The 24,727-nt window shown below is 43.0% G+C and overlaps 1 long non-coding RNA gene across 1 annotated transcript; it reads left to right on the top strand.

The window, feature by feature from the left end:
- Positions 1-18,451: 18,451 nt before the first annotated feature.
- On the top strand, positions 18,452-22,197 carry LOC308478782. The gene is made up of 2 exons (XR_013987261.1): positions 18,452-18,549; positions 22,016-22,197. It is a non-coding gene; the product is annotated as an uncharacterized lncRNA (long non-coding RNA).
- The last annotated feature ends 2,530 nt before the right edge of the window (positions 22,198-24,727 follow it).

Genomic DNA, 24,727 nt, shown 5'->3' with positions numbered 1-24,727 from the left:
CTGCTGCAAAGGGGAGAAAGATTATTCTGTCTAAATGAACACTCACAGCTATTTGTAACTGCCTTTCTCATTAATTCATTCACAGATTAATCTGTGCCTGCATGGCCCTTCACTTATGGGTACGCCATGCAATCCTTTCTGGATTGGAATGGCTTTACATGATCTCTGTATGATCTCAAAACTCCCCAAGCCGTGGAGCTTCTATAAGAATTCAAGGCTGGTGAATCACTTTTAGAATCCTGCTGGTTAACCAACTCCTGAATTATTCCCATAGCAAATTGAAACCAGGGTCTATCCGAATATGCATGAAACTAGAAGATGGTGAAATCAGACTTGGCCTGGATCAGCCTTCGCCATCCTGGTGCTCTCAAGATGTTTTGGATTACCGCTCCCTGGCGTGCCAACTCTTAGGGGCCGAAATAGTTTCACCCGCCCCCTCATATTTTTTTGAGGGGGCCAGGCCCCCTCAATCTTCAGAGGGCATTTAGCTCCACCCCCTGGCTCCTCATGACATCACACACATGATGTCAGGACGTCACATTGGGCCCCCTCAATCGTCTTGAGAAGGTGGAACCTCTGACAGCTCCTATATGCTGGCTGAGGCATATGAGAATTGTAGTCTGAACCATCTGGAGGGCACCAGGTTGGCAAAGTCTCACTGAAATGCTCCCTCTCGGTGCCATAAATCGTGAAACAGTTATTTTCAAACTGGGTATTTCTCAAAGGAAGCATTCAGCTGTAAAATCCTACAGCACTCAGGCCCATTACAATCTAACCATCCAGATTCCATTGTCAAATATGGGCCAAAGTACTGTCCACTTTGATTGTGGTGCATATATTTAGCCAGGTTAGAACATGCTGATAACCAGCACACTGTGTATAACAGTTCAAAATGTTCCAGGAGGAAAGGGAGAAAATATTCAATTAAGGTTTTGTCTTTTTGGAAAAAAAGAAAAAAGAAATCGACCAAGTCAGCCACGGTGATTCATGTTTATTTAGAAAACAATATTGAATAACTTACTTTACAGATAGCAGCCAAGGAAGGATGAGATAAAACCCTGGTACTATATTTATATTTTATTTTGCAGACGTATCTAATCTGCGGTGGCATGAGAAATGTTGTAAAACGTGTGTCGTCAAAAATTGCCGCGGCATCATACTTAACAACTTGTCCTTTAGAAACCAGGTCAACTTTTGCAGTAGTCTGTAGTAATATATATGTATGCTGAGGAGGTTTTTTTATGTCTTATAATAGAGATGGTTTAGATAATAGGCTTTCATCTATTACATTTATCAGGTTGTCTTATCTCTGCAGAGCCATCAAAAGGCTGTATTGAGAAAATATTAAGATAGGGATGCCTGCTTCATTTGATATGCACACAAGGGGCCCAATCCTGTTGCCATTGAACTTGCTGGTGGTTTTGTCTTTGACTTTAATGGAAGCAGCATCGGGGCTATGAATAGATTCCATTAATGTTAATTAGGCTACAGTGAAATTCCAATTATCTCCATCAAACGTAGGGTATCAAAAGCTTTTACTTATGAAAGTTAACTAAGTTGTCCCAATTGCAACCTCAAGTCGTTGTAGCCCAATAAATTAGGGCTCCGATTTAAACAAACATAGGATTATCTGAATGGCTGTTGACTGCGCTGCATCTTTATGGGAGCCTTGCTGCCATTTGGCATTGGGAGACCTGAGAGAGAAGACAAAAGGCACGGATGCCGCTGCTGAAGATACTCTGTTCACCGGGGCAACGGAGAAGGAGAACGACAAATTTGGGCTCCCTCACCCTTTTGTCCTCTCTTGCCCACCCAAAATGTGTTCTGAAGGGTCGGGTGAACCCCTTGGACAGATTTAGAGGGCACGTGAGGAAGGTGGAGAAGGGAGAAAGTTCTGTTGATCAAGTGTAAATTGGAATGAATTGCTGCCTTACCCATTATTTTGTAGCTACTTTCCCTGTGGAACAGTGCTTTTCAGGCTGCTCTCTGAAGAACCCTAGGGTTTCTCAGATGCTCATCTGGGGTCCTGTCATATTAAAACCAGCCACAAAGGACTGTAAGGCTACACAAACACTTATAGGTAAAGCACCCTTGTTTTCCTCCAAAGACTCCTGGGAATTACAGTTTGTTAAAACCTTCCCAAAACCTTCCCAGTTTGCTTGGTAATCACAGATACAAGCAATGTTGAGTCTTCTGATGTTTAAGCTTGGATATAGAATTTCATATCAGAGGACGAACTAGTATAGTCTCAGAACTGGGGAATGGTGTGTGTGTGTATAAAATATCTGGATTTTGTTTAGTTTTCTAAATTAGGCTTCCTCCAAATGACCTGCTTATTGAGCATTCATTTTGATTTGCTTGGACAAAGTTTATGTGGAAGTTGCATTATGTCTGGGCTTTAGTGAGCATTCATTCTGATTTCTTTGCAGGCTGTCTCCCCATTAATCATTTGTTCAACCCACACTTTTCTTGCATTTCCCATCACTTTCCAAACTGTAAAAAAGTTCTTTAAAAGTGGATTTGTTGCCCTAGCACCACAGAGCACTTTAAACCACTTTAGTTGTGCAAACCTAAATTTCTGGTGCGTGCTTTGTACAAAATAGCGACAAGTCTGGGAAGGATTCTTATCCTTCGGAGTGTATCAGCAGCAATTATGAACTGTTTGCACTCTTAATTTTTTGATACCCTCCTCCTGCCCCCTGCTCAGTTTTTTCAAAAGTTTCTGTGTCCCTGTAATAGAGTGCAATAATTTAATGTGAGTCCCTCGTTAGAGCTAAGTTTTGTACAGCGAGTTCAATTAGCATTGAGATACAGGGTCAGCGCTTTGATCTATGACAGCCTTTTGTGACAGCATTCCACGCCTTTTTTACTGCTAGAGAAAGGAGGAGGAAAATATATATTCTCCACATTTCCTGTTGCTCTAGGAGGCTGAAGGATTTTCTGTGATGATTCACGGGGGAGTTAAGGACTGTAATAAGTTACAGAATGGGGTTTCAACCGAGGATTTAGAAGTAACTACTGAATCTGTGGAGGCAAACCAGGAAAACGTCTCAATCCATTTATCAGAGCGCACAATAGTTCCCATTCTGAAGCCAGTGAAACAATAAATATTGAGCCCCAGAAAATTAATCTGCATCCTGAGTATTTTAATTAAAAATAGTAATCTGTATAGCTCTCCACCCACGACTCTTGCAAACTTCTGCCTCTTTGCAGAGTCACTTAGTTTCAGTGTAGCTGCTCACTCGCTACAGATGGATGCTGTCAGCTTCCCAGCATTACTTTACTAAAGGCGGATTTGCATTCTGTTCCACAATATAAATATAGATGAGGATACCAATTCTGTGACTAGGTCTAGGATGTATTCGGTTACCTTGTCCCACAAACCCAATAAATGCGAAATGTGTTCTTTGTTTACCTTGGCGTTTGCAGACAGATTAACGAAACGCTGGCTAAATTCTTAAGACTAGGTGTGAAAGCTTTTACAATCTGAGCACCACATTCCCCTCTGAACAATCTTCCAGCGGCCAACTGGGAGTGGTGTGTTATGTGGTCGGTGTTTGCCTGAGCTTGAGTCTGGACTAAGGATTCTGATACATGCTGTCCAATCACAGAACAGTTCAGGATTTGGGCCTCTGCCATTGGCCCTTGAACCCTCAGTCGTGATTCGCAGCCAATCACGTTGGGAGTGGGAGTGGTCCAGGCTCACAGGAATATATATAAGCAGTTGCCTTGCCCCTGTTTCCCAGTTTTGTAGTTCAATTAAGGTTCTTGCTGTTAATGATGTGTCTTGCCTTGTGGGAACCCACCTACACTTCATGGTGGCTGGAGCCAGAGGGAAAAGTGGGCAGAGGAATGGATGTAGAGGGGAAGAGAGACTTTCTGGTGGTCACCAGGCAATGGCTTTCCCCCGCCTTTCCCCACCTTCCAGCCCTAGGAGCTTTCCTCAGGCCATGACTTCGATAACAGCAGAAGCAGCTGAGAAGAGAAGAGCTCAAGAATATTTTAAGGAATACAATTTTATAAGTTGTGGGTCCTTGTTTCTCAATTTCAAAAATCTTTTGCATGGCTTTGTATGTTTTGTGGTATTTTATGCATTGCGACTTGCTTTTTTAAATGATTATAGTTTAGTAATTCTTTACTGTAATTGATAAGTGTAAACTGTTTAATTATTATTTGCTGATATTTAATTTTACTGTTTCTTATTAGATTCTAATGGATTATTGAATATTCCTTTCCTTGATGTAAGTTGTTTATTTTAAAGCTACTGCATTGTGACTTTTTTGTATTGAATCAGATTGTTATTGTTAATATATGTGTTGGAATTATTAGATTCTAGTAGATTATTGAATATTCCTTTAGTTGATGTAAGTTGTTTATTTCAAAGCTATTGTGACTTTTTTTTGTATTGAATCAGATGGTTCTTGTTAATGTTTGATGTTTTATGGTGTTTTTATATGTGTTGGAAGCTGGCCAGAGTGGTTGGTGCAACCCAGCCAGATGGGCTGCATATAAATAAAAAACTCATTAGTAGTATTAGTATAATTAGTATTAGTTGTGAAGGGTGTGGCCTGGGGAGAGTTCTGAGGGCCAGATAGAGCTGCCTGGCCACATTCATCTCCAGGGCTTCATGTTTTCTGTAATAAGACCAGGTGCCTCATGGATCTCTAGTACAAATGACTACATCACTGCATGAGTCCCCTACCTTGCGCCTTCAAATGTTTTGGACTACCACTCCCATCAATCCCACCAGCATGGCCAACTAGGAGGGCACCAGGCTGGGGAACATTAGTCTTCTCCCTTTTATAGGCCCAAATGAGCCAGTGCGATATAATGGTTAGAGTGTTGGACTTGGACATGGGGGGACCAAGGTTCAAATCTCCACTCAGTCATGAAGCTCACTGGGTGACCTTGGGGTCAGTCACAATCTTTTAGCCTAACCTACCTCACAGGGTTGTTGTGAGGATGGAATCGGGAGGAGGAGAACTATGTACACCACCTTGAGGAACTTGGAAGATAAAGGTGGCATATAAATGTAAATAATAATAATAATCATCATAATAATAATCCAGGAGTTAATCTCTCCAGTCTTTTCTTCTTCTGAAATATATGCTTCGGAGGGCTACAAATGTTGCCAGAGCAGCAATGCTGGATGGAAGCGGTGCTTAAACTTCCTCATGTGGGGCACTTTTGCAATCAAAATGGACTCCTTTCCCCTGAGCTGCTTTCCCCACCCACGGGGGGAAAAGTTAATTGATTAATTAATGAAAAACTGCAGGGCCTATTTCCAACGGCAGCTGCTCCTTCTGAGCAGTTGTAAATGAGCGTTTCAGAGTGAGGGTTCTTCTGCCCTAGCTCTTCAGAGCACGATTCACCATTTGAAAAGATGCATCTTTTGTTTAAATTCTGCTTTTGCACAAAGGCTCTTGTTTTCCTTCTTCCAAAAAGACTCACCTGGTTCAGCAGTGCCACAGTACATCCTCTGCATTTAAATGAATTTTCCTACTATTCTCTAAATTTTCAATGGTACACACACACACACACACACAGAGAGAGAGAGAGAGAGAGAGAGAGAGAGAGAGCATCCCTTTATCTATCTTTTAGCTTAGACCAGGGATTGGGAACCTCTGGCCTTCCAGGTACCTCTGGACTTGTATTCCCATCAGCGCATCCAGTGTAACCGGCCACTAGGGCTGATGGGGTTATAGTTCTGCAGTGTCTGTAGGCCTATAACTCTGGCTTAGAAAAATGGCTGGCTCTGACTTCCACTTCCACTACTCTCCTACCTTCCCCATGGACTGGAGCCTGGATGGAGATAGGAGCCAAGAAAATGTTGCTCATTACTGATGAACTGATTGGGAGACCCCTGGTAAACTGTGGGCTCCCCAGATCACATCTGAAAACTCCTACTCTGGAAAAGTAAGTTGTGTGTCTACTGCAAATGGTGCACCTAAATGTCCTGGCTGTTATCCTGCTGTAGACTCACAGTTTTGAGTGACACAAAGCTTTCAGAACTTAAAAAAATTAATGTCAAACTGTCTCTGCCAAGAAGCCTCAAAGATGCCTCACTACAGAGATTAGGAAGACAAGAAATTATGAAACTGACAGGGGTCATTATCTGAGTGAGAGCCATTAGAGAAGGGCTGATGGTTAAATTGTCAAAGCCTTAAAAAAGCAGACTTTTTTTTAAAAAAAGGAAGCAAACAACTGTTGATTTAACCCCCCCCCCGTACAAATAATTCATTGTGCTCTCATGGGAAATGCAGTAAGCTATTCAAATAAAATAATACGGATCCAAAACAGAAGCATGAGACATTCCCCTGTAGATGCACTTTGTATCTAACGTTCCTTTTTTTGGAAGTACAAAGGTTCTCTCAAGTTGCACAGATTTCTCAGTGGAAAGGTTTAGCTGCAGTTGTCTAAGCTGAAAAGCATTTGGATGTCACCATGCCTAAAAAGTATCTGTTACCCTCAATTTCTTCATCTTAGTGTGAATTTCTTGTAATTGACACACATATGTATGTGTTTTTGCCTATTTGCAGGTAGGAAAGTGACAGGGGAAACTGAAATGGGTGTGAGGAAAGAATGATGAATGGGAAGATGTGTAAGCACCATGCAAGCAAAATGATGAATGCTCATACAACCTCCCTAGAAGCAAATCAGAACGATTGCTCCATAAAGATGGGACATAGTCTAACCTCTGCATAAGCTTTGTGCAAGCCAGTCAGGATGAATGTGCAATAAACTAGTCATCAGGAGGAGCCCTTGGTTGTAACTGCTGGCAACAAAGGTGATGGGGGGCTGCCTTTACTTTATTCTGAAAGATAGATGAGTATTTCCCTATCTGTGTGGGAAAATGCCACATCTCTCTATAAACGCTGCTTCTTAATTCTAAGTGAATATTGAAGGGAGACAGTGCAGTTATTTAGTGATAAGCTACCTGTTCCTTAATTTAAATGTGAAGGGAAGACTTACGGTAAGTTGGTGAAAGGGAAGAATACTCTAAAAATGCTCAGAAGCATGCATTGCTTTCCTGTTAATTTTGCATAAGAATTCTTCACCATTGAGTCCGTGGCTGATTGTGGGCTGTTTACTCGTTGCTGTTCCTCTGTATTCCTCATATGTGAAATAGGATAAATATCTTCTAAATGGTAGACATGAACTAGAGGGCATGGGTGTGTATTATGTAAGGTAAAAGGTAAAAGTAAAGGATCCCTGGACGGTTAAGTCCAGTGAAAGGCAACTATGGGGTATGGTGCTCATCTCGCTTTTCAGGCTGAGGGAGCCAGTATTTGTCCACAGACAGCTTTCTGGGTCATTTGGTCAGCATGACTAAACTGCTTCTGGCTCAACAGGACACCGTGATGAGGGCCAGAGCTCATGGAAACACTGTTTACCTTCCTGCCACAGCAGTACCTATTTATCTACTTGCATTGGTGTGCTTTCGAACTGCTAAGTTGGCAGGAGCTGGAATAGAGCAATGGGAACTCACCACCGGCACGAGGATTTGGACCACCAACCTTTCGATCAGCAAGCCCAAGAGGCTCAGTGTTTTAGACCACAGCGCCACCTGCGCTATATTATGAACGCTTGACTTGCCATGTAGTATATGAGATTTGTCATCCCGAGCCAATTGCTTTCATGCAAATTTAATCCCTGTTTCTGCCTGTGGTATATTTCTGTCTGGGTTGTGTTGGTGCTGACAGCACTGCCATTGCCCCACCCACTGATTTAGCAGGAGTGTTCCATTGCCATATGTGAAATATTGGAGAGAATTCTAACTTACTGTGCCAACAGTGGCATCCCTGCTTGAGGTTTTACCAACCTAGGGCCCTAGAAACAGTGAACTGACAAATATTTTGGAGGAGACCTTGAGACATTGAGGCTAGGGGTGGAAAATGTGGTGGTGGCGGTAGTTGTGATGGCAGAGATAGTGTTAAAAATGTCTGGTCTAGGCCTGCTCATATCAAGTGTACTTCCTGCACAAACTTAGTCTGCATCCAACCCAGTATTACTAAGTTAGCTGAACGTTGGTCCTATTGCAGCGATGGAGAACATCTCCAGATGTTGTTGGACTCCAACTTCCAACAATCCCAGCCAGCCAGAAAAGATCAGAATCAGGGATGATGGGCACTGTAACCCAGCAATATCTAAAAGTTCCCCAAAGCTCTTCTGTTATAATCAATAGAATCATGAGCAATGACACGAGTCTCATTGATTTCAATGGAAATCTAAGGTCTTATCCATACTTCTGCTTCTTCTGTGCCTAGAAAGCTCAGGTCTGAGCAGTTTTCGCTTGTCCCATGTTTTCTAGGCATGGGTCCAAGTGGTTTTCCATTTGCCCACTACTTTGTGCAGGAAAACCCACTCTTTACTGCTGAATTTCAATCCATGGAATAACCGACTGATGTTACTTTGTTCCGATTCAGCGGTAAAGAGGAGGTTTTCCCAGGGGAAATGTGGTAGGACAACCAGAAGTGTAGAGAAGCCAGAAGTGCAATGAACTTAGTCTGGATCCAGCCTGTTACATCTGAGCTGGAAAGCTCCATGGTCGGTTCCAGTGGCAGAGCTTCATGCTCTGGCACTGGGGGGGTGGAGAGCAGGTGGGGGCGGGGCTGGCGCACGTCCAAGGGGCGTGGCACCCAGCAAGGGGGGGCCAGCCGCGATAGCACCCCACTGGGATCGCGCTGCCAGGGGCAGTGCGCTCCCCCTGCACTCCTCTTCCTCCGCCAGTGGTCGGTTCTGCTCTAAATCAAAATCTTCTGGAAACTGTTGACTAAAGTTAAAAAGTGTGATACAATCAATAGATTGTCACAGATTCTTTCAATATTATAATAACTTGTAACTGCCTGTTAATAAATACAATGTGGCTCTTAAAAAAGGCACTGATAATTATTAAGAGCAGCAAGGGGACTTGAGTTCATGTTGATTTTTATAGAATTGCAGGGTCTTAATCTGTTATCAGTGAATCTGAAGCATACCTGTTGCATAGCAGTAAATTACTTATCAATCCCTTGGGCAGTATATTTTAATATCAGTATTATATGGTGGATGATATAAATCTTGTGTACAGTGTTATTGGCTTAAGCAGCTGCTGACTTAAAAAGGCCAGTTTAACAAGTCACCACTGTATTATGTTTAATTAGGTACAGTTTATATAATGAGGTGTTCAGTTCTAATGGAAAGGCATGCTGTGAGCAGCACATCTGCAGGAATAACTATTACAATCAGCATTGCAGAGACCCATGGAACTGCAAATTAGACTTACTTATCTAGAAATAAATTACATCCCAATGCCTTCATAAAGCTCATTAATTAATTCCACTGGCATAAAGGTCTTTTTCTTAATTTCATGTTCCATTAGCATAATAAACACAATTTGAGTTACAACAGTATGATCAGTTTAATGGATGCTATTTATTTTGGGATTTTTTATTTAAAGTCCCGGTATCGTAAAATTAACATCAATATGCTATTTGGTCCTTTATTAAAATTCCCATGGGATAACCAACACAGATGTTCAATACAGCATCATATATTTGCTGCATTTTTATGGTGCTCCTAATTGGCCATATGGAAAGGTGTTGCTTTTGGTTTATTTTTATTTTTTTTAAAAAAATCCTGAAATTATAGAGATCGTAAATAAATCACAGTTGGATGGTATTTAAACTTAGGTGCATTAATCTATGCAGAATGCTGATCTACAATGTATTTTGCCATGTAACAGGCTGCACTGGTGATCTCCAGTGTTAGCCAAACTGCAAGTTGATTGGTTGAAATCAATGGAATGGGTCTAATCCCAGCATGACTGAGTTGGACATCACTCATTTCTTTTCTGATTTCATGGCAAATGGCCTTGGAATGCCAGGAGTTGTAGCCCAATAGCATCTGAAAGATCATAGGTTCTCCCACTGCTGCCATGGCAAATGCAATTGAACAGGGACATGGGCAAACGAGGCCAGGGACTGGAAGGGCAAAGCAGGAGAAGGGAAACACCATTCAGAAGAATGGCATGCCAGCAGTATGAATGTGTTTGCAAGGACCCCAAAAACCCTGCTGAAAATGGGAGATGCTTTTTGATCTTCTGGAAAAGAATGGGACAGGTAGGTTTGTCTCAGCCATATGGTATACCTAAGATCGGTTTTGAGAACAGGCTTCTCTCCTGACATTCTTAAAAAGAATTATAATTTATGCAGACATGGTGTAATCAGGAGAAACGTTTCCCAGCTACAAGTTTAGTCACAGATTGGTTACAATCATCTCTCTTTGTTGTTTCTCTGAGCATTTTATGCTTGCTCCGTTTCATATGAGATATAACATTTGTTCGCAGCATTTGGGAGATGATCTACGTTTAATAGAGCATAAGGTTCCAGTTTTCGGCTAACAGGGCTTCCTATGGATAGTATTACATGTAATGTCCTATCAGCTTTTTATATTGCATTTTACTGTAACGGCAGGATGTCGGCGAAAATTCTAGCTCTGCCATATACAGTTGCACATATATTGCAGTTACAGATATTCTTTTCATACAGTAGATCCAATTCCTAGCTAATTCTTTATTATTCCACACTAGATATACGGCCTGCTCCATGCTTGCCTTTACTCTCTTTTTGTTTGCATTCTCCACTTTGCAGCAGTAAATCTCATATTACCCAGATCTCTTAATGTTAACTAACATTAAGGTTAACTGAGCCATTTTAATGATTCGATGTATTTCTGACATATTTTTTTTTGTTGGGTGTGTGTAATTCATCTTGCAAATTTGCCTTTTAACCCGAATATGACCCATTCTGGCTATGAACTCTCTCTTTCCGGTGGCGATTTCCCTTAACGTGATCCTCCTCCACCTCATTATCATAACTCAAAACAAAAGTCTCAGCAGATAAAAACTTGGTATCATTGGAAGATGCCCACTCTCTTTTCTATGCCCTTTGGTTGAAGCCATTTGTGGCACCTTATAAGGGAGAACCATAAGACATCTGAGGAATAACAAGCAAGGACTGGTAATAAAAATTAAGCTTTCATGCAGATGCCAGTGGTTTTATCTTTGTCAAATCCATTATCTTATACTGCAGAATTTGTGAAAGTGAAGTAGGAGTTTGGATCGTTATCAGCACATAAGGAGAAACATAGGACTGAATAAGAAAGAGGATGCAGAAAATGTGAACCTCAAGTCAGTTTTGAGTGCATCAAATCACCATCAATGAGACTTAAGTTAGGTTAACACTTTCAATGGGATGTTCAGCCCCATCCTATGCGTGTTCAAGATTCCATCAATGGTGTCTTCAAAATTTTTTACACATCACTTGGCAAGACAGGCAAACTAACTTCAGTGTACTGGAAGAAGCAAAGATCACCACTGTCAAAGCAATGATTCTTCAACATCAACTTCGCTGGACTGGTCATGTTGTTTGGATGCCTGATCATCATCTTCCAAAGCAGCTACTCTACTCCCAACTTAAGAATGGAAAGGGAAATACTGGTGGACAACAAAAGAGGTTTAAAGACACTCTCAAGGCAAATCTAAAAAAAAAATGCAGTATAAGAACCAGTAATTGGGAAACACTGGCCAGCAAGTGTTCCAATTGGAGAGTAGCCTCTACCAAAGGGGTAATGGATTTTGAAGAAGCACAAATTCTGGACGAAAGGGAGAAACTTGCTAAGAGGAAGGCATGTTTGGCAAATCCTCACCGTGATCAACTCCCACCCGGAAACCTATGTCCCCCCTGTGGAAGGATATGTGGATCCAGAACTGGCCTCCACACATCACTTAGTCTGCGTTCATGGAAGACAATCTTACTCAACCATGAGTGATTGCTAATGGATGTGTGTCCACTTTGAAGTGGGTTCCAGTGAGAATAATGGGAGTCGTTCTTGAGTCAGCATACATGGGATTACAACCTCTACTTACAACCATAATCCATTCCGGAGGTCCCGTCATAACTTGAAATGTACATCAGTAGAGGTGCACTTTCCCATAGAAAGTAATGGAAAAGTGAATTGATCCGTTCTAGACAATGAAAAACACCCCCTAAAACAGCAATTTAACACGGATTTTACTGTCTAACGAGACCATAGATCCATAAAATGAAGGCAATAATCAATGTACTGTACTATAAAATAAATAAGACAGTACTGTAGATGAAAATTTTATTTTTATTTTTTTTCTTACGTGCACTGAGGGTGGGTGGGTTTACCTGGCTACAAGCTGGGGGGTGGGGCAAGGGTCAGTAAAGAGCTGATTCACTTAGGCCAGGGTCACTTTTTTTCTTGCCAGGCCAGGTTCTTCTCTGGACTTCCTCAGACTAGTTCCTTGGTGGGGTTTGGGGCTGCAGTGGACCTGCTGTGCCTCTTGCAGGTGGCACCTCTTCCACAGCTTCGGGGGTGGATGTGGGCTCTCTCCCTGGCAGCAGAGGCCTCAGCGCTGCCCCACAGTCGACCGGGTGAGCTGCTGGCAAGGCCTCTGCTCATATCTAGAGGAAAGTTCGTAAGTCGAAGCATCTACTGAAGGTCGTAACTGGAATCGTACATAAATAGAGCCGTACGTAAGTCGAGGTTCCACTGTACAAGTCTACTCAAAAATAGCAAGTCCCATTGACTTCAGAGGACCTTAGTCCTAGAAAACTCGGTAGCTGATTTCTGCCTTCGTCATGATGCTTCATTTCTGCTGGATCAGGGTCAAAGTCTTTAAGAATTCATGGGAAGCTATTTCAATAAAATATCAGATTCTTTCTACAGAGGTAGGTTTTCTTTTTTTAAGGACTTATGCCAACATACCTTTGAACCATAAATCTAGACGTTCAAGGAAGGTATCAAAGCAGGACCTGTGCCTATCTTTTTTGAGTAGGCTATCTGCTTTATGAAGGATCACTAAGGGAAGAATTTAACTTCTTATTCTAAATTATTCCAGATCATATCTGAAAACTGGATAAATGGTGAAGGACGGGGATGAGCGTCTTTGAGAATAAAAAGAATGGCAGAATAAAATGAAATACTGTGCAGGAGCTGGCAAAGAATGGCAACCTTACAGTTGCATCAAACTATATTGTTCTGCTAGTAGAATAACCTGGATCATTGGCTGGTTTAATGATACTACCCTCCTTCACTCCCACTGTGGAGGAATATAGAGGAAGCATATAGTAAAACCCTCTTTACAAAGCATTTCTATAGCGGGAAAAGTAGAGGAGACAATTGAAACATGAGATAACTTTTTAAATATTCTTTCACCCTTTTAAGATACAAAATCTTGCAAGGACCTGGAACACTGCCAATCGCATTAGTAGTGTCACTTTAAGAAAGGCTTACTGACATTGATAACTGGGAACAACATAAAATATGAAGATATGTAGATCTAGTTAAAAAATAATTGGAGTATTTACTGATGTAGAAAGACATTGGAAGAAAAATGATGGTAGATTCATCCCCACCAGTATTTTCACATTTAAGGCATTTTTTGTACATTACTTCTAGAAATGTAAAGAAATAGAATTCTGATCTGTTTTGTTTTTTTAAGAGTAGCAACTAATGACAAGGGTTAGGAGTCTAGAATCTATAAATTACAACCAGCTTGGTTGCCCTGTCTCCTGGGTCCCTGAATCTGCCAGGCAACGCCTCTCCCCAAAATCGCTTCATATTCAGGATTAATTGATAGAGCACCTTACAAATGAGACCGATGTGATGGAATGGGGTGGAGAAACAGGGACATCTGTGGCATGGCAGAATTTCATTCGCAGCCAACTATTTGTCATTTTATTTGTTTATTTTAAAAGCTTTCAGACCACATTTCAGGCAGAGTTGTCCCTCAAAGTGGTTTTCAACCAAGTACAAATATAAATTCATAAAAACCAACAGTAAAACTAGTAAAAACAATGAGAACATCCAGAAGCAGCTCGCTCAGTGGGGCAGAGCTGCAATGTGAGTTTTTCAGCAGCAGGGTCACCCAACTTGCCTCATTTCAGAAGTATACTTTTTTTTCGAGGACAGGGGGCTGCCAGGAATCATTTTGTTGCCACCGTGGTTAAGAAACTGGGAACTGGAAAACCTTGCTGACCTGCAAATCACCTGGATATCTAGCAGTAGCTACTGGTCTATGCCCCACCCCAATACAGAATATTTGCAGAAATGTGGGAAGGGAATGACCTCTGCTTTCCTCTAATCATTGCGTGTTGAGGTTCCCAAGCCACCCCCCAAATAACTCACAACTCACACATAATTTTTGTTTAAGGTTTTTGGCATAATTTTGGCCACAACTTTATTAAAATACATAACTGTGAGTGGTTGTTTAGGCACTGGTTAAGACTATCTGTCCCCCCCACCTGGGGACAGAACTGACTTCCGATCTCCCTCAGAAGCCAGTAAGGGAAAACAATATTGGGGAGCAACGGAGCTGAGTCACAGTCCCTCATCACTCATCCACATGCTCCCCAGGGCTTGCCAGCCCTAGCTCCATTCCAGGGATTTGGACAAAATCGTGGCAAGCCCCTGGATTCCTTTAATGGAATTCCCTTCCGCAGCAGCATTGGAGGGGCAGGCCCAGCCTATCCTTACCTCTCCTCCAGCCAATTTGGTAACCAATGCCTAACCACAACCTTACAAGTTGTGACAATTTGCTACGCAGGCCCGGCCAATCAGCCAACTGGTCAAAATTCCTACTAAGCCCCTGCCCCAAAGGCAGACGACTCCATGACAAGCATAGCAAGGTCAACATGAAAACCATTAAACTGAGGGCGGGTGGGCGGGTGATCCGGTGCACGCAGCAAAAGAGTAAGAAGCTGCATGCCCAGAATTTAAACATGTTAGATCCCACTCACAAAACTGCAACATGAAATTCCCCCAGCAACCCAGTCAACCAATCATTGACAGAGGTCAACTTAGCAACCCTGACCTGGCAACAGAGGGGTGGCTCAGGAGACCCCACCGCAACATGTGCTCTCATTTTAGGGAGAACACGCTTTATGACTTAAGCTTTCTGCATGCATGTCCTCCAAGATCTCCATAAGCAGAGGGTGATGTGCAGGTGCTTGCCATGGTCTGAATAGTTGTCACTGTGGTTCAGGAAGATGTGGCAATGTTCTGTGCCTCCCTGCTTCCAAGGCCTGTGGTGCAAATCCCCTCAGTTGCTTTGGGTTGAAACAACTGGAGGAGCCACAGGCAATAGCTTTCCATTTTCCTCATTGACTGCTCAGTTGTGGCTGGGAAAAGGAAGCAGCTGGCCAATGAAGGATGGCAATCAGGTTACCTGCCTGTACAGAAGCATCTTTCAACCATTGGCTGCTTCTTTCTCCCAACCCAGCCCCGACAGAAGAGATAATGCCAGAAGGTGTGGGAAGAAAGTGGGGGTGGAGTGAGGAGAAAAGATACATATGGAACTGCTATAAGACTCTAATTTCCATTGCACTCAGTCTCAGCATCTCAGCACCAGATGGTGGTTGGTTGCCTCCTCTGTTCCAGGTACCTCCTGTCTTTTGAGTTGGGAGCTGAGCCTTGCCAACATTCTTATATGCCAGGGTTGTGCCACTGTTAGTGAAGGCTGAACTTCCCTTAGCTTCACTCGGGATTGACTTGGTATGACTGTTTATGAGTTTTGTTGGCAAGAGTTCAGAACAAGCTCATCTGTTCCCCAAGTGTTCTTTCCCAGCTTGTAATGTTGGCACTTGTGTGCAGGTGTTGTTGTGCACCTGTGTGGTCTTGCATCGGTTTGTTGCTGTGGCAAGAAACCATCAAGAGAAGAGATTGACACAGGAAGAGAGGGGACTTGCCAAGCAACTTCGGTGGGTAGGGCTGGGTCACATAGCTATACAGAAATCCATGAACATTTCATCAAAGATAAGGGATTCACATCAAAGAGCTGTGCATGTTTCCACATAGCAGTTGACTTTGGGCAAATGATTTGCAGATTCTAGGGGTGTGAACCAACCACACAAGTTAGTTCAAAGACCACTTTGGTGCTTTGAATTTTTTTTTTTTTTGCTTGGACCAATTCAAAGCCTGCCCAATTCAACTTGAATGTCTGAGGCAATTTGCTTTCTTGCCCCCACATTCACTATTGGGAAATTTTTAAAAAATGGCTATCACCTTTCCCCCTTTTTGACCAAAGTACATGAAATTTACAGGCATGGTACCCCTCCAGAGTGGATAAAAGTCGTCATATTTCAGGCAAACAGGTCCAGGGGATTTTGTGGTGGACACCTCTAAAATATGACCCCCCCACACCCACAAAGAATGATCTCAAAAAATAATAATTTTTGGTTAGCATCAGATGAAATTTGCAGGCAAGCTCATCTCTTCTGAGAGCATGAATCCTGCCAAATTTCAGGAGGATAGCTTTGGTGATTTTCTTGCATGAGAAGTTGTTGCTCTTGTAAGGTCAATGCAACAGGGATAATTTAATCTCTGCTGGTGTTTCGTGGACAATTCTCTGCCGGCCATATTCTCTACTAAATTTCCATCTTCAATGGTAGGTCCACATGCAATGCCTTACAGTATCCAGTTAAGAGGCTACTGGAGCAAAGATTACTGCTACATTATCTTTGTCCAGGCCCAGCCATAGAAGGAAAATGAGTTGAAGGTAGTATACCGTATTTTTCGCTCTATAAGACGCACCAGACCACAAGACGCACCTAGTTTTTGGAGGAGGAAAACAAGAAAAAATATATTCTGAATCTCAGAAGCCAGAACAGCAAGAGGGATCGCTGCGCAGTGAAAGCAGCAATCCCTCTTGCTGTTCTGGCTTCTGGGATAGCTGCGCAGCCTGGATTCGCTCCATAAGACGCACACACATTTCCCCTAACTTTTTAGGAGGGAAAATGTGAGTCTTATAGAGCAAAAAATACGGTAAATAATGAGGCCACCTGGGGCTCCAGTGACAATGCTGGATGCTAAGTCCCAGATATGGAGCCACTCACCCACTGTGCTTGTCAGAATTTAGCCTCCTTGGCCTGTACCCAGCCCAGTACTGAATCCAGGCATGTGTACAGCTTCACCTGACTCTGATGATATGAAGGACTAGAGCTGAGTGTCTTCAGCAAACGGATGACACTTCATTCCAAACAGATTCACCCCACAGATTCACATAGATATTAAGGAGCATGAGGTACTGGAAGGAGCCTTGCAGGATACCACAGCACAACCACCAGGGATATAAGCAGATACCTCCAACCCAATGCTTCTGCCTGACCCTAACTCTGCAGGTAGAAATGGAACCCCTATATCACTGCGCCCCTGATGCCCATCCTACAGAGCCGATCCAGTCTGAACCCAGACAGCACTGGATCTAGCTAATTCGCTTTATCCTGAATTTAATTACCCTCTCTCTTAATCACCTTTACCCCCAAAGGGTATATTAGTGACTGGGTGACAGTTATTACAGTCTTCTGCTCCAAAGAGAGCTTCTTAAGGAATGGCCACACAACTGACCTTCTTAAGGCAGTTGACACCATACCCTCTTGCAAAGGAGCACCCAGCACCTCTTGGACCCACCAAATCAATCCCCTCTGGCTCTTTCTTAATAACCAAGATGTGCAAAGTCAAGTATACAAGTAGTAGTCCAAGCTCCTTCCGGAACTGGTGCTTGATCCAGAACATAGCTGAGTATTACAAACCAGGAAATTAGGAATTTTGGTGACATCAGCAGCCAAGTCCAATAATTAAACTAGACAAATACGGAAGCATATCTTTCTATTCTTCCTTGCATAAATATTTTGTGTGTGTGTTTGAGGTGCTATATACATCAATGAAATGTATTCCTAAAAAAAATCAATAAGCAACACAAATGGTTGAATATGATTTTGAAAGTTAGAGTTTATAGAACTTCGCATATGACAAAGTGCTGCAGTTTTCCAGTGTCTGGATTCTGTGATGTAAATGTTTGTGGAAAAAATGGTTTCACATTGAAGGGCAAAGCTACCATTGCTGCATTCTTGTGGAATCGTATTAAAGGGTGATCATTCAATTTTTCAAGAAAGCCTTGGTACGTGGTTTTGTTACCTTAAAAATATATAACTATTGTACAGTGCAAAATAAATAAGAACCTTAAGGGAAAACAATGTAGAAGCATGTGACTGTTTTTGTTTATGTCAAAACCGCTATCTTACTACAGTGGTACCTCTGGTTACGTACTTAATTCGTTCTGGAGCTCCGTTCTTAACCTGAAACTGTTCTTAACCTGAAGCACCACTTTAGCTAATGGGGCCTCCCGCTGCTGCTGTGCTGCCGCCCCGTGATTTCTGTTCTCATCCTGAAGCAAAGTTCTTAACCCGAGGTACTATTTCTGGGTAAGCGGAGTCTGTAACCTGAAGCGTATGTAACCTGAAGCGTATGTAACCTGAAGCGTATGTAACCCGAGGTACCACTGTATTTAATAAAAATGTAAGAGTGTCATCACATATCAGTAGTTTGTGTAGTTGCCAAAAGATGCCACTGCATAATGCAGTGTGACAAAACAATTCTGAGAGCTGCTCACCTGCTGCTGGCCTATCACAGCAATGAGTGAGGAGGACAGAGATGGATGGAGAAAGACAGGCATGCAGGCAACACAATGGCCCAGGAGAGCAGGTAAGCAAACAGGCCAGCAGCCCAGGCAGGTGAGTAAGTGGGTGACCTGGGTGAGTGGGTGGGGCAGATGGCCCAGGCAGGCAGGTGAGCAGTCAGCAGGTAGCCCAGGTGAGCAGCATGGGTGGGTGGCTGACCCAAGTGAGCCACAGAGGAAAAGCAAGGGTAGTCCAGGACAGCCCCCCCATCAATCATCATGCTCTGCTGTCACTACCCCCTGCTTTCCTCCTCCTTGCCCTCCACCACTGAGACTGAAGCAGTGACACAGGTGTGAGGTGGGCAATATGAATAGCAGACAGGAGGAGGTCTAAGGTGATTGGTTTGGGAGCAAGCTGTAGGAGCAGAGGTGGTGGTAATCTGGGTGAGCTGTAAGGACAGTGGGGTGGTTTGGGTGAGAGGTAAGTGGTGGTGGTTTGGGCAAGGTGTAATGGAAGGGGGTGGTTTGGGTGAGCTCAAAGTGGGGTTGGCAAGGTCTAAAGGGTGGGTGCGCAGCCCCTAGGCTATACATATTTGATTGGAAATGACAGAAGTGACTGAAATGACAGGGGAAAAGGAGGACTATTAATTCAAAGGTCTGCAATTATACCCATATCTCTTCAGTGGAGTCTTTCTTTCTTTCTTTCTTTCTTTCTTTCTTTCTTTCTTTCTTTCTTTCTTTCTTTCTTGGTGGGAGGAGATAAATTTCTATTCTATGGAAGCTCCCTTGCCCTTTAATGGGAAATATTTATCCAGTATAATACAGCCATGTTTAAAGATCATCCAGAACAACAGGTGTCCCCTTTTACCTAATGGAAAATGCATTCCTCCACTTGTTTATGCCTTGATCGCCAAACCTCAAGGTAAATGAAAAAATTACTTCTCCACTTCCGTGTGAAGTGTTGGGAGTTATGGAAACAACATACAGAGCCTTATTGTTGCTTTGGGCTTCATACCACCTATTGAGTTGCTCAAGTCTGCTGATTTTCCACACTTGTTGCTTAGATAAATAGATGATTTGAAGAAAAACAACAAACCATCAGGCAGCAATACCCAAAGAAACTCCGACAGTAAAACAAGTCTGTTGATCTACAGGCCCGTGTGACCTTTTGTATTTGCTGAAACAGCCTGTTTTAATTACTAATGGATACGGTTGCACTCCGATAAACATTACTGACAATTGAAAACAGCACCTTTATAAGCAAAGGATTTGTAGAAATTTAATCTCTGCAGCTTGAACTCAACTTGGAGTATTATAGCAAGAACAAAGTAACCCCTTGAAGAAGTTAATGGACAACTAAGTGGAATGGCTACATGTGTCATACACTGAGTAAAGAGGGACTGACAAAAACCCATTAGTGCCTGAAGGGGAAAAGCAAAGGCAGAAATTCTATCACTTCCAGATGAGCCCTCCTTGAATCTCCCCAAACTCTCTATTAGAATGACAGGGAAGAGGGAGGGCTATTAATCCAAAGGTCAGTGCAATTATACCCAGATTTCTTTTATTGAAAAGGCACTGGAAATTATCTAGAATGTGAGTGTTCCGAATGGAAGAATTGATACTTTTTAAAATCCCATTTCAGTGGCTTGGTACTGAAAGTAACAATTCTACCTGTCATATGAAAGATGGGGAGGGGAGAGGGCAAGAAGTAACTTTCCAGTCTAGACTCTGGTTGAACCGCAACGTAAAAAGGAAAAGCACTTGATTTTCTGTCCCTCAGCACACTTTGGGAAAATGTTTCACTTATATCGCCCTCCATATGAATTCCTCTTCCTTATCTTGAGTGATGACATCATTAGTTAGCCAAATTGGGATTGGCTGTGTGGGATTGTGACATCATCTCCTTCAGTGCATGGTCTCTGGTTGTTTTTGAGAATCCCACCCAACTAATGCAGGAAGTGGCAGCCAGTTACCAAGATTGGTATCGAGACACCAACTGTTGTTGTTGTTGTTGTTGTTGTTAATTTCATTTCCATACCACTTCATATTTTTAAAAGGGAGGAATCTCAAAGCGGTTTACAACCTACATTAAAACATCAATGAAAACAATCCAGAACAAAACATTACTCAAGAAAGTCAAATATAAAGTATACATTCAAAGCAACATAATTAACAGTTAGGGTTAAGTGATGATACTCAAAGGGTGATTATTTGTGAGAGCATTTCTACCTACCAAAATGAGAAGCTGCTAACCCAATATTGAGCTTGGAGACTATTCAGTACAGCTCTAGACTGAATCTGGACCATTCGGACTACGAGATAGATCACGTCATTGTATAAATGGTGAGAAAACCAGGGGTTCCTGACTGAAGACCCATAGGATCAGAGCCATCTCAGCAACACAATTAGATTCAAGAGCGTTCATATGGTTTGTTCTCCTTCTGTCTCCTGCTTCATCTCTCTTAGTCTTTTAATCTTGTGGGATGGTTTCTCTTTGCTTGATCTGAGAACACTGCCGTTTGGGACCTATTCCCAGTGCATGAAAGCACCATAGCTTGTCCCACCCACCACTCACTGCAAGAGGAGTAGCCAATGCGACATCTTCCCATAGTTGCTGGATCACGTCCCATCAGCACCAATCAGCATCGCCAATGGTCAGGGATAATGGAAGTTGTAGTCCATAGGTAGGCAAACTAAGGCCTGGGGGCTGGATCCGGCCCAATTGCCTTCTAAATCCAGCCCGCAGACGGTCCAGGAATCAGTGTGTTTTCACATGAGTAGAATGTGTCATTTTATTTAAAATGCATCTCTGGGTTATTTGTGGGGCATAGGAATTCATTCATCCCCCCCAATATAGTCTGGCCCCCCCCAAGGTCTGAGGGACAGTGGACCGGCCCCCTGCTGAAAAGGTTTCCTGACCCCTGTTGTAGTCCAACAACTTCTGGAGGGCACCATTATGGTTTCCCCTGCATGACAACCTTCTCTGTAGGGAAAGGTATTGATGTTGGTAGCTTTAGCCTGCATCTGGTTGCTGGGATCTTCCCGGTGGCTGCCAGTGAGGCTTTAGACCCAGTCATGGCACTGAGGCTCTCCTTGGGGTTTTGGTAAACAGTCATTGCCCGGAAATCAGGGCTTAATTTGAGATGATGTTGATGTGATGCCTTGGCCCAGTATACCTGAAGGAGTGTCTCCACCCCCATCGTTCAACCCAGACACTGAGGTCCAGCTCTGAGGCCCTTCTGCTGGTTCCCTCACTGCGAGAAGTGAAGTTACAGGGAACCAGGCAGAGGGCCTTCTCGGTAGTGGCGCCTGCCCTGTGGAATGCCCTCCCATCAGAGGTCAAGGAAATAAACAACTTTCTGACTTTTAGAAGACATCTGAAGGCAGCCCTGTATAGGGAAGTTTTTAATGTTTGATCTTTTATCGTGTTTTTAATATTCTGTTGGGAGCTGCCCAGAGTGTGGCTGGGGAAACCCAGTCAGATGGGCAGGGTATAAATAAATTTATTATTATTATTATTATTATTATTATTATTATTATTATGTCTTACAGAACTCACTGACTTTCAGTGCAGTGTATCCCCATGCAGCTGAGCAAGCTTTCAAAACCTAACCTGCCCGAAAGATGCGAACCTCTTGTATTTCCTTGAGATGCCAACAGATCTGCACTCCATTTCATACAATACGGTGGTTTTGAGAAGAAATGATCCTAATAGATGTTTGCAATTTTAAAAAGGCCCTCATGATTTTGCTTTTAAAGTGCCATGTTCTGAAAACAGGGATTGGTTTTCAATATGAAGACTCCCCCCCCTTCCCCCATCCTTTTGGCAGGAATCATGAAAAGACAATTTTATACAGATAGAGCATATTTTCCTCAAATGGCACCGTTGTTGCTTTATGTGGCCTCTGGCAGCTTCTGACCTGGCACTAAGCCTTTTCCCCCGCACAAATCAGTCGAGCATAATGTTTCCTCCAACTTACCAAGGGACAACAGAATTAGCTGCAATCGGGACACTTCTTATCTCAAATTCGGAGGACAACAGGATCATTTTAGGGCAAGGGCACAACCCATTACTCAGTAATTTTCCTGATTGCAACCATACCAAATAAATAAATACATCTTCGAAACTGTGTTCATTATTAACACACAGTTGCTGCTACTGAGCCCCACTCCTTGTATATTCTGGGCCCTGGTCTGCCGTCACATTTGTTGAATAGTGTGAGAACCACTGTGGCACAGTTATAATGGTAAGGTTGGATAGCCATCTGTTGTGGATGGTTTATCTGAGATTCCTGCATTGCGGGGAATTGGACTAGATGACACTCAGGATCCCTTCCAACGCTACAATTCTATGATTCTGTAAAATACACAATAAAAAACAACTAATTCAAAAATGAAAGGCAAAATGTTAGCTAGTTAACAACTGATGGCCATCAGTGAGAGGTCTAGATGAAACTCCCTTGTTCCAGAGTCTAGGCACAGTTACAGAGAAGGCCTGTTCTATCACAATCAATTAAAAGTATTTTTTTGTGTTCTGTGTTAAAAATACTATAAATGCAATCTTTCCCCCTTTTTTTGGAGAGGGGCGTGCTGTAAAATATGCAAATCTGTTCTAGGAAATGAGTGATTGCTTACTGTGCGTAATAGATACCTAATTGCCGAGTGCTCTAGCTCAGTGGTTCTCAAACTTTGTCTTCTTGAGCTATCCACAATAAACTTGTTGGAGATTCCCCAGGGATAATAAGAGGGCCGATGAACCATTATGCTAAGTACTCAACAGGACAGTGCTCTTCTCCACCTGATATTCCTGCTATGCTGTCATTATCTGGGAACTTTTCAGTGTGAAAAGCATGCCTGTTTTGTTCCCTGCACTTTTCTCTACAATAAAGGCTCCTTCCGCCTGAGGACTTTCATTCTGACGACCAGGAACTCTCTCTTAGGCCTGTGAATTCCTGCATGCCCAATGAACAAGATTGTGTTGGACCAATGTTAGACCACTTTTAAATAGCTGGCTTCCCATACTTGTCTGAAACTGAGAGAAAGGGCAATAATATAAGAGTGCAGTGGAAGACAGCGTCACTGCCATTTACCAACACGGAAACATATAGGGATCTGTTTATTTATATATCCTTCCTGTTTTCATAGGAACCTGATATTCTGTAGATCTACATTAGCTTTCCCCAACTTGGTGAAATCCAGAGATTTTGAAATTCTAGTTCCATCTGTTAGAATTCCTGATCTATGACTGCAGTTGTCTTTCACATGACGGTATATGTTTTGACTCCACAGAGTGGGAAGTGACGGACACAGGATGTTTGTGTTACTGTGTTCCATGAAGTGGGACTATTGTCCTTTGTTCTTTTTCTCTTTGCTGTCTGATGCTAGAGAGAGAGGGAGCCATGTTGCAGTGCTCCTTGTTTGTTTATATGTAAGTAAAGTAGATTAGCCAAAATGCTGAGTTGCTGAGGTCTGTTACACAACTGCGAAGACTCTGCAGATCCCTAAGTGTGCCAGTGTCGGTTGGCATCGGTCGCTGTGATGTTTGGGCAGAAGAAAGCGTTTGAAGCTCCCGAACGATTAACCAGGAAGGAGAGAACATGCCAGTCGGGCATGTGTCTCTGCCAGGGTCCTACTCGAGTGTAGGCTGAGCTCCTGACACCATCATCCCTGACAATTAGCCATGTAATCTGGGGCTGATGGGAATTGCAGTCCAGAACACCTGAAAGGCACCAGGTTGGGGAGGCTGGTCTATGTTGTCCGGGGCTGCTGGGATCTGTGGACAGCTGTTCCAGGTGTTAAACCACTGAACTGAAGGTGGCACTTCTTGGTAAGGTGTCCTCAGGCCCTACCACCTCAGCTGGCCTCGAGAAGAAAGTTTAGAATACAGCTTCCTCTCCCAGTCAAGTCTCGCTTGAGCAAGGTTGTCCTCCAGTTCTGGTCCCAACTCCAAGCTTTGTCTCATGGCTCCTGGTTTCTGGCTCACCTCAGATTGCTACCTGCAGCCTGTCATACACTGTCACTTCTCCAACCTGTACCCAACAAGAAGAAGAAGAAGAAGAAGAAGAAGAAGAAGAAGAAGAAGAAGAAGAGTTTGGATTTGATATCCTGCCTTTCACTCCCTTTAAGGAGTCTCAAAGCGGCTAACATTCTCCTTTCCCTTCCTCCCCCACAACAAACACTCTGTGAGGTGAGTGGGGCTGAGAGACTTCAAAGAAGTGTGACTGGCCCAAGGTCACCCAGCAGCTGCATGTGGAGGAGCGGAGA

Source organism: Podarcis pityusensis, assembly GCF_964106645.2.
Source record: "Podarcis pityusensis genome assembly, chromosome: 6".
NCBI classification, from domain to species: Eukaryota; Metazoa; Chordata; class Lepidosauria; order Squamata; family Lacertidae; genus Podarcis; species Podarcis pityusensis.
Note: the sequence above shows the minus strand (reverse complement) of the source record. Positions and strands in the feature narration are given on the sequence as shown.